Here is a 10,240-nt window from a genome sequence, read left to right on the forward strand (position 1 = left end):
CACTCCCTTGCATTTTTTTTTTTTTGGCTTTTGGCTTTATTTTAATTATTTTTCAGTAGGATCTTGCATTTTTTGCCTAGGCCAGCCTGAATTTCAATCCTCCTATTTGTACCTCCTGCTTAGCTGGGATGACAGATGCACACCGCCACTCCAGCTTATTAGTTGATACGGGATCTCTTGCCTTGAACCAGGATCCTCCCAATCTCTGCCTCCCAAGTAGCCAGGATTATAGGCCTGAGTCACTGCACCCCAGCCTGCAATGCTGAAGTTTGGGTAGCTTGCAACAATAAAGGTCTGCATATTGCTCATGCTGCATGGTCAATGTTGGTCCATACTGCATTCTGTTCCTTGTCATTTAGGGAATGCAGTCAAGGGGAGAAGCTTCATGTCCACAGGAGCTTTCATGAGCACTGTCAGATGTAGACAAAGATTTGGTGAAACACACTCTGGCTTTTATAGCTTCTGCTCTGAAGTGACACGTGACAGTTCTCACATTTTATTAGCCAGTCATATAGCCAGACTTAAAAGGGTCAAAGACAGAAACCCTTTCCATGGGTCTGGGAGGAGAATTAGAAAGTCTGTGGACAGCCCTAATGACCAATGCAGCTTCCTGTGGGTCATAGGAGAAGTGTGCCACCATAACCAATGGTCATAACCATTTTCTGTGTTAGAACCCATTCGAAACAGCCACTATTTCAGCTCTTTCTTGTTCCATGGATTGGCAATGTCTACATAGGGCAGAGAAGAGTCTGATTTACCCTGAGCTATGGCAAGTGAAAAGGAAATGTCTCGGTAAGAAGTTGATGGCTCACCCTGGAATGAGTAACCAACAAATTGCAAGTTTCTCAACAGCCTCATGAATCAGGTTAGGGGAAATCCCAGAAGTGAAATGCCCAGCAAAAATGGATGTAGATTCATGCCATCACAGACCACTTGAGTAGAGTTCATTGGCCAGTGTTCCCTGGGGTAGAATCAGACATCAACAGTAGCTGGGTTTCCACTACTAGTAGAAACTTCTTGAACATGTTCACATTTGTAATGTAGGTAATATCACATTCATTTATTTAATTTCTCGTGTATGTGGTACTGAGGACCTCGTGTATACTAGGCAAGCACTCTACCACTGAGCTAGACCCTCAGCCCTTATCACATCTCTTTTTACAGATGTACCCTTCTGTTTAAGAACTTGGATCAGAGCCAGGTGCTCACCCCTGTAATTCTAGCTACTCAGGAGGCAGAGATCAGGAAGATCATGGTTCCAAGCCAGCCCAGGCAAATAGTTCACAAGACTCTATCTCGAAAAACCCTGTGACAGAAAAGGGCTGGTGGAGTGGCTTATGGTATAGGCCCCAGTAGTGCAAAAAGAGAAAGAAAGAAAGAAAATTAAGCTATGTGAGGTAATACATCTATAATCAGCTACTCAGAAGGTAAAGATAGGGAGTATCAAAGTTCCAGGCCAGCCAGGCAAAAAGTTAGCAAGACCCCATCTCAATTACATAGCTTGGTGTGGTGGTTCATCCCTGTCATCCCAGCTGTTCAAAAACCTTAAGTAGAAAGATTAAGATCCAGGCCATCCCATCAAAAAACACAAGACCTTACCTAAAAATAAGTTAAAAGGTCTGGGGGTATAGCTCAAGTGGTAGAGTGCCTGCCTAGCAAGTGTGAAGCCCTGAGTTCAAACCCCACTACAACCAAAAAATTAAACATAGAATTGCCATATGATCCAGCAACCATGGCACTGCTAAATGTATACCCAACAGAAATGAAAGTGGAGAGTCAAACAAATGATTGTATATCCATGTTTATAACAGCATTTTTCACAATAGCCAAGAGGTGAAGAAACCCTAATATCCATCAAATATCTATCGACAGATAAATGGCTAAAAAAGTGATATATCATCTATACAATGGAAAATTATTTAGCCTTAAAAAGGAAGGAAATTCCAACACATGCTACAACATAGATGAATGGTGAAGACAGTGTGCTAAGTGAAACAAGCCAGATGCAGAAGGAGAATATGGTGTAACTCCTTGTATCTGAATTATGTAGAGTAGTTAAAGTCATAGAAAATAGAACAGTGGCTCCTAGGGGATGGGGGGGAGGAGGGATATGGACTTATTATTTATTGTGTATCGAAAGTTTTAATTCAGGAAAATAAAGAATTCTGGAGATAGATAGTGAAAATGGTTGTAAAATAATGTTAATGTGTTTAATCCCATGGAATTGTACATTTAAAATAGTTAAAATGAGCTAGGCATAGTGGCACATGCCTGTAATTCCCAGCACTCAGGAGGCTGAGGTAGGAGAACCGAAAGTTCAAGTCCAGTCTGGGCTACATAATGACACTTTTTTTTTCCTTGTTTTATTTTTTTCTTTACAATGCTGGTGTTTGAATTTAGGGCCTCATAGTTGCTAGGCAGAGACCTATAGCATTTAAGACATTCTGCCAGCCTTTTTTGTGTTGGGTATTTTTTTTTCTTCATTTTATACTTTATTTAAAATTAATAAAATGATAAACAGTTATAGGTACATGACAATTAAGTACAATTAGTTGGATAATATTTAAACATTTACATATTCATAAGTTCACAGATCCTTCACAACCATCAAACATTTTAGTTTACGTAGTCAAAGTCTTCTGGAATTCCAAAAGTTTTGTCAGTTTTATTTTCTTCAAACCCAAATTTTCTTTTGGCCCAAGATTTTATTGCAAATATATTATCAGTCCATCTGTTAGCAGCTTCTTTGGCTACTTTATTTGCTTGATGTATTTCTTCCACAACTTGTGGATCACATTCTTTATATTTTTCTACTTCTGCCTTAAGCTGTTCCCTTTTGCTCTGAAGTGAAGAAAGCTCTTTTGCTAGCATGACTCGCTCTTCTGTCTCTTGTCGGCCAATTTTAGCTTTCTCAATGCTTTTCTGTAAGTTTGCATGCTTTTGGTTTCCCTCAGACAACTGAGACTCCAGAATCTCCAACTTTCGTTTCCTTGAATGAAGAGCTTTACTTGGAAAGGCCCAGTAATAATTAGAAGTCCCAATCTCTCACAGTCAACCATACCATCATCAACTAAGCTTTGAAGGACTTCTTTCACTGACATAGCAGTAATGCCTTTCTCTTTGGGAGCAATCTTCTCCATATCTTTTAATTGAAATACATCTTTTGTCTCAAAAAATAGTTCCATCATGCGGGCTCTTTTTTCTTCTGCACTCAGTCCTTTTTTCTTTGACATGGTGTCGGCGGCGGGGCCTGGGCCTGTGTTGGGTATTTTTGAGATAGGGTCTTGCTTTTGTTGCCTTGCAACTGAGATCATCCTGATCTGTGCTTCCGGAGTAGCTAGGATTAAAGTTGTGAGCCACTGGTGCCCTGCCAAAACTGTCTTAATTGTATATGATAAGCAACAAAAGCTATATTGTAATAAGGTGTTAAAAAAAAGAATGTAGTAAGTTCTCTAGTTCAATATGGATTTAGAAAATACAGACTCTAGGCTCAAGTAGTGGAGTACTTGCCTAGTAAGCAGGAGGCCCTGAGTTCAACACCCAGTGCAAGAAGGATAGAGAAAGAGAGAGAAGGAAAGGGAAGGGAAGGGAGGGGAGGGGAGGGAAGGGAAGGGAGAAAGAAAGAGGAAGAGAGAGAAAGAAAGAAATAAAAGAAAAAAAAATACAAGAAAATATAAAGGGCTAATTAATGCTATGAATTCAGAATATTATCTGGAATTTTTTTTTCCATACTGGGGCTTGAACTCGAGGCCTATACCTTGAGCCACTTCACCAGCCCTATTTTGGGAAGGGTTTTTCAAGACAGGGTCTTGAGAGCTATTTCCCCAGGCTGGCTTTGAACTGTGATCCTCCTGATTTCTGCCTCCTGAGTAGCTAGGATTACAGGCTTGAGCCACCGGCACACAGCTTCATTTTTTTCTTGGCAGCACTGGGGCAGTACTTGTGCTTCCTAGCAGGTACTCTACTGCTTGAGCCACTCTACTAGCCTCTCTTGTGTTTTTTTGAGGTAAAGTCTTGACTTATGCCCTGGGGTGGCATGAACCAAGAATGAACCAAGATCCTCCTATTTGTGCTTCCCTGTGTAGCTAGGATGACAGGCATGTACCATTTGCCATGCCATTGGCTGAGATGGGGTATCTTGAACTTTTTGCCCAGGCTAGCCTCAAACTGTAATCCTGCTCGTCTCTGCCTCCCAAGTAGCTATAATTACAGGCTTGAACTCCAGTGCCCAGCTGCTTAGCTTGTTTTTCTTTTTTTTGGTGGTACTGGGGTTCAAACTCAAGACCTTGCACTTTCTAAGAAAGTGCTTTACAACTTGAGCCACCCACCAACCCCTATCATTTATTTTAAAAAAGCAAAAAACAAGCATACATATTTAGTCATATATATAAATATATATTTATATATATACAAATATATAATAAATATATATATTTTATATATATATAAATATATATATAAATATATAAATATATATATAATATATATAAATATATAATAAACATATATATAAATATATATTTATATATATTTATATATTGCAGAGTTCCTCATGCAATAAGAGCGCCTGCCTAGCAAGCTTGAGGCCCTGAGTTCAAACCCTAGTGCTGCCAAGAAAAAAAAATTAGACACACCTATCATCTTGTGATCAATTCGGCAGCACATACACTAAAATCGGAACAATACAGAGAAGATTAGTATGGCCCCTGCACAAGGATGATACGCAAATTTGTGAAGATATTAAAAAAAAAAAAAAAAGTCCCTGAAAATTTCAGAAGAAACAAGTACCTGTGCTTGCCACCAGAAGGGGAGCTAGGTGGGAAACAGAGATGAGGAAAACCTTTTCGCTGAAGAGATGCCTTTTGGCTGTTTTGAATATTGAACCACAGAAATGAAGTACCTCTACCCAAATGACACATGCACAATTATAAAGAATCAAATAGGAGTGGAGGTGTGGCTCAAGTGGTAAAGCACTGCTTTGTAAGAATGAGTTCAAACCTCAGTTCCACCAAAAAAAACAAACAAACAAACAAAAAAAAAAGCCAGGCACCTGTGGCTCATGCCTGTAATCCCACCTACTCAGGAAGCAGAGATCAAGAGGATTCTAGATCCAGCCCAGGCAAGTAGTACACGAGACCCTATCTCTAAAAACCTTTCACAACAATAGGGCTGGTGGAGTGGCTCAAGGTGAAGACTCTGAGTTCAAACCCCAGTACTGAAAAAAAAAAAAAAGTCAAATAATGTTAAAAGCTTTCTGAGAAATTTTGATATGAACATTTGGTTGGTTAGAGATCACTCCCACTGGATTAACTGAACAGGTATTAAGCAGCTCTTGGTGTGAAGGCCCACAGCTATGGTGCAAAATTCCTGCTCCTCTACAGAGTGAGGAGAGACCAGGATTTGGAATTAATTCTCCGCATAATTTAGCATTTGTAACTAGGCCCTGCTAGGCCTAGGGCAGTCCTTAAATTTCAGCCAGTTCCTCGAAGATACTGGGACCCTTTGTGGGCTTGCATTTGCTGCCTAAACTTTCTTTTCCTTTTTTTTTTTTTTTTTTTTCAGTTTTCTGTGGTGCTGGGGATTGTACTCAGGGTCTACACCTTGAGCCACTCCACCAGCCCTTTTTTGTGATGAGTTTTTTTTAAGATACGGTCTCTCAAACTATTTGCCCAGGTTGGCTTTAAACCAGAATCCTACTGATCTCTGCCTGCTGAGTAGCTAGGATTACAGGTGTGAGCCACTGGTGCCCAGCCTGCCTAAACATCTCAACTAGAATGACCTGAATCTTACTTCCTTTGGTTTAGCAGGGGTCAGGGGTCAGGGTCATTTATTTCCTATGATTGGCTGCCTCCCAATCCCTCCCTCCTTCCCTCCCTCTCTTTTTGTTTTTTTGGTTTTTGGTGGGGTTTTTTTTTCATAATTATAGTTTTCTTTTTCCAATTGAAGTGTTTATTTTCTAACTTTTTTTTTGTGGTGTTAAGGATTCACCACAGGGCCTCAAGCATGCTAGGCAAGAGCCACACTCCCACAGCACCTATTTCCTAGCAACTAAAACACAGTCAATATGCAACCACTTACGAACTTTTATATTCTTTCAACTTTTAAATTCAAGTTTCATTTATATATTGTATTGTTGGTTTTCAGAGACAGTGATTTTTTCTCATATGTAAATCCAACACACCCATAATTCATGTTAGGCAGATCACTCATGTGCCTCTATGGTAGTCCTTGATGTCCACAGGAGATTGGTTCTAGAACCCCCCACAGATATCCAAGTGTGAGGGTGTTCAAGTCCCTTATATAAAATGGGGTAATGTTTGCATATGTTCCCATATTCATTCTTTCTTTTTCTTTCCTTATTTTTTGGTGGGACTGGGGTTTGAACTCAGGGCTTCACACTTGCAAAGCAGACATCCTATCGCTTGAATCACACCTCTAGTCCATTTTGCTCTGGTTATTTTGGAGATGGGGGTCTCATGAAGTATTTGCCTGGGCTGGCCTCAAATAGCGATTCTCCCAATCTCAGTATCCCAAGTAGTTAGGATTACAGGTGTGAGCCTGCAATCATCTCTGGATTACTTGTAATACCTAATCCAATGAAAATGCTGTGTAAATAGTTTTTAACATTTATTGTTTAGAGAATCATGAGAAGAAAAATGTGTGCACAAGAGTTTATACAGATAAACTCTTTCAAAACACTTGTGTTTTGGAATTGTGTCCCCTCCGCCCCCTGAAGTACTGCAGATTGGACCCAGGAACTAAACCATTCTAGGCAACCACTTTTAACACTTGAGCTATTCCCCCAGCCCTTTCATCTTTATATATTTACTTATTATTTATTTAGTTTTGTTCGAGGCCTGGGTTGGCCTGGAACTTGATATCTTCCTTGGCTGGCCTCAAACTTGTGTTTCCCCTGCCTCTACCTTCCTAGTAGGTGGAATTACAGGCTGCACCGCCACGCTCAGTTTGATTTTTTTTTTTTTTTGCAGTGCTGGAGATTGAACTCAGTGCCTTGTGCTCTACTGCTGTGCCATGCTTTAAATATTCTCTATCTGAGGTGGAAGATACAGAACCCTTGGACATGGAGAACCAATTTTACTTGTCTACTTACAAATAAAATTGAGCTTGGGTAGCACCTGTGTACTAAACATACTCCTACATCTGGTGATAACCATGATCCTCCTCTCTCCACCTCCCAAGAAGCTGGGATTATAGGAATAAATCAGTTTGGCTGGAATCCAAAAGTTGCCAAAGAGTGGGTTGGGGCTGGTTTAGGACCTACACTAACCACCAGCAGATCAGTGCATAAACCTCCCCCATTTTGTTGTCATGGTATCCACCATATGTCCTCAGCCTGGAGTCAAATCCTCATTCAGACATTGAAACAGTGAAGAAGCTCCAGCTTGGGCTGCTGAGAGCAACTTCCTGACATCAGTCCTGAGTTCAAAGTATCAACAACTCATTCTCTGAGTGATTTTGGCAAGTCACCAAACTTATTAGAACCTCATCTGTACAAGTGGGGATGATAGGAGGAGTGTGCAGCTCACTGGTAGTTTTCCTAGCATGTGTGAGGCCCTGACTTCCGTACTTTGTGTGTGTATGTGTACTGGGGTTTGAACTCAGGGCCTCAAACTTACTAGGCAGGTGCTCTGCCACTTGAGCCATTCCAATAAACATTTTTGGTGTTAGGTATTTTTGAGATAGGGTCTCTCAAACTATTTGCCTAGGCTGGCCTCAAACTGTAATCCTCCTGATCTCCGCCTCCCAAGTAGCTAGGATTATAGGTGTGAGCCACCAGTACCTGGCTCCTGGTTTCCACACTTGTTATAAGCATTAAATGAGACCATATCTGTGTCTAAAGTGACTTGTAACCCAATAGAGGCTAAAAATGTGGTTCTTTTCCTTCCCCTACATCTCTTGTGACAAGTGGTGATGACCACTCCTTGTCAGATGCCCTGAAAGGAACCAGGACAGCAAAGACCATGGAAAGGACTCAAACATTGGGAAGACTAGAGACAGAAATGGTAAAGAGCCCCAGCTCCAGAGCCTGGCTTCAAACCCTCGCACTATGAGCTGCATGATGCTAAACCTTGCTGTGCCTCAGTTTCCTCATATGTACAATGGGGAAACAGTTCTATTCACCCCCGAGGGGGTCTCATAAAGAAAACATGAGTCAGTCAGGCACTGGTGGCTCAGGCCTGTATTCCGAGCTACTCAGGAACTAGTGATCAGGAGGATTCTGGTTTGAAGACAGCCTAGGCAAATAGTTAGTGGGACTATATATTGAAAAACCCCTTCACAAAAAAAGGGCTGGTGAAGTGGCTCAAGGTGTAGACCCTGAGTTCAAACCCCAGTACCAAAGAAAAAAAAAAAGAAAAGAAAGAAAAGAAAAGAAGCATGAATCAAAAACATACAGGAAGAGCTTAGAACAATTCTAGGCCTCTAGTCAGAACTCAAGAAATTTTAGTGATAGGCCAGGGGAGGTGGCTCATAATCCCAATTTCTTGTAATCCCAGCTACTCAGAATGAGCAGTCAGGAGGATTGACGTGCAAGGCCAGCTCTGGCAAAAAGTTAGCAAGACCCAACAAACGAGCTTGTGGTACACGTCTATAGCCACAGCTACTGCAGGTATAGGTAGGATGATCAAGGCTTGAGGCTGGGGCAGGGGACGAGGGTGACTTGAGACCCTATCTGAAAAATAGTTAAAGCAAAAAGGCTGGGGTTGTGGCACAGCAGTACAGTGCCTGACTAGCAAGCATGAGGCCCTGAGTTCAAAACCCCCAAACCACCCAAAAAATTGTTAAGGAGGAAGAAGGAGATGGTTGAGCTGCAAGGCTGTGTGCTTCAGGAAGTCAGGGCCCCTCTCTGTCTTATTTCCCAAGGGGAGGCACTGGCTGGGGACTGGTGGTTCACACCTGTAATTCTAACTACTCAGGAGGCAGAGACCAGGAGAATTGTGGTTCCAAGCCAGCTCCAGTCAAATAGTTCACTAGAACCTCTCTCAAAAATACTTAATATAAAAAAGGGCTGGTGGAGTGGTGTAGGCCCTGAGTTTAAGCCCTGGTACCGCAAAAAAAAAAAAAAAGAAAAGAAAAGAAAAAAAAGAGGTGGGGGGAACATTGGCACAGGCATTTCCTGAGGCCTGGCACTCTTCTTACCAGATCAGACTCCTGGATATGGCTTGGCTGAGGAACCATTACATTCTCCCTTTCCTTCTGTCCATCTTCACTGCTATGATTAATGTTGATTGACAGCTTGATTGAATTAAGAGAGTCTAGGAGATTGGTAAAGCTCACCTCTGGATGTGTCTGTGAGGGCATTTGCCTCTGTGCTCTGACCTAATCAATGGTTTAATCCATTGATGGATTCAGTATCTGAATAGACTATTGGGAGGTGGTAGAACTGTGGAAGGTAGAGCCCTGTTGGAGGAAGTGGGTCACTGACGGGGTGACTTTCAAGGGTCTGTCTTGGCCCTGGTCTCTTCCTATTACTCTTCTTGGCTTCCTGGCCACCATGAGGTGAGCAGCTTTCCTCCACCAAGCCCTTCCACCATGATGTTTCTGCCTAGCCATGGGCCTAAAGGCAATGGAGCCAGCTGACAATGGACTGAAACCTCTGAAACTGTGAACCAAAATTAATCTTTCCTTCATAAAATGGTTTCTTTCAGGTATTTGTTATGGTGACAAAAAGTCTAAGTGTCATGCTCACTGTGGTCTCTCCTCTGTGTATGGCCTGGTGTTGGGAATGTGGAGATGATGATGAGATGCTGCCTTCTGTCTGGTGAGGGAGAGAGACCAGAAGACAGAATGATAATGCAGAGTGATCAGTAGATGGATGGGTGTATAGGGGCTTAGGTGCCCCCCAAACCCAGCAGGGTGTGAAGGAGACAGGGAAAGCTTTCAGAGGAGGTAAACCCAAGCAAAGGTCAAAGGTGAGAAGGATGGTGTCAAGTGGAGGAGCAGGAGACAAAGGGCTGGTGTTCATCAGGAACTGTGAGTAGACAGTGTGGCTGAGGCTCAAGGCTCTTGCCAGGGACCACAGACCTTGAAGGCCAAGCTAAGGAAGTGAGACCTTATCCTGTGGGACCCCGGGAGTGAAGGAAAGGTACAGAGTCATGGGAGGGGACAAAGCAACCTTGCTCTTCTGTATCCTGTCACATTGTACTAACCACCAATCTGCCAAGCCTGCTTCTACCTCAGGAAGGATAAAGATTTAAAATTAGTGACGGGAAGGGTTTGG

General features: G+C 42.1%; 1 non-coding gene and 1 pseudogene across 1 annotated transcript; one reads left to right on the plus strand and one right to left on the minus strand.

Moving 5' to 3' along the window:
- Positions 1-2,493: 2,493 nt before the first annotated feature.
- On the minus strand, positions 2,494-3,242 carry LOC109682454 (meiotic nuclear division protein 1 homolog pseudogene; annotated as a pseudogene).
- A 1,402-nt stretch (positions 3,243-4,644) lies between these two features.
- LOC141418654 (U6 spliceosomal RNA) lies at positions 4,645-4,751 on the plus strand. The gene has a single exon (XR_012443321.1). It is a non-coding gene; the product is annotated as a U6 spliceosomal RNA (small nuclear RNA).
- Positions 4,752-10,240: the final 5,489 nt, after the last annotated feature.

This window comes from Castor canadensis, chromosome 17 (assembly GCF_047511655.1).
Source record: "Castor canadensis chromosome 17, mCasCan1.hap1v2, whole genome shotgun sequence".
NCBI lineage: Eukaryota > Metazoa > Chordata > Mammalia > Rodentia > Castoridae > Castor > Castor canadensis.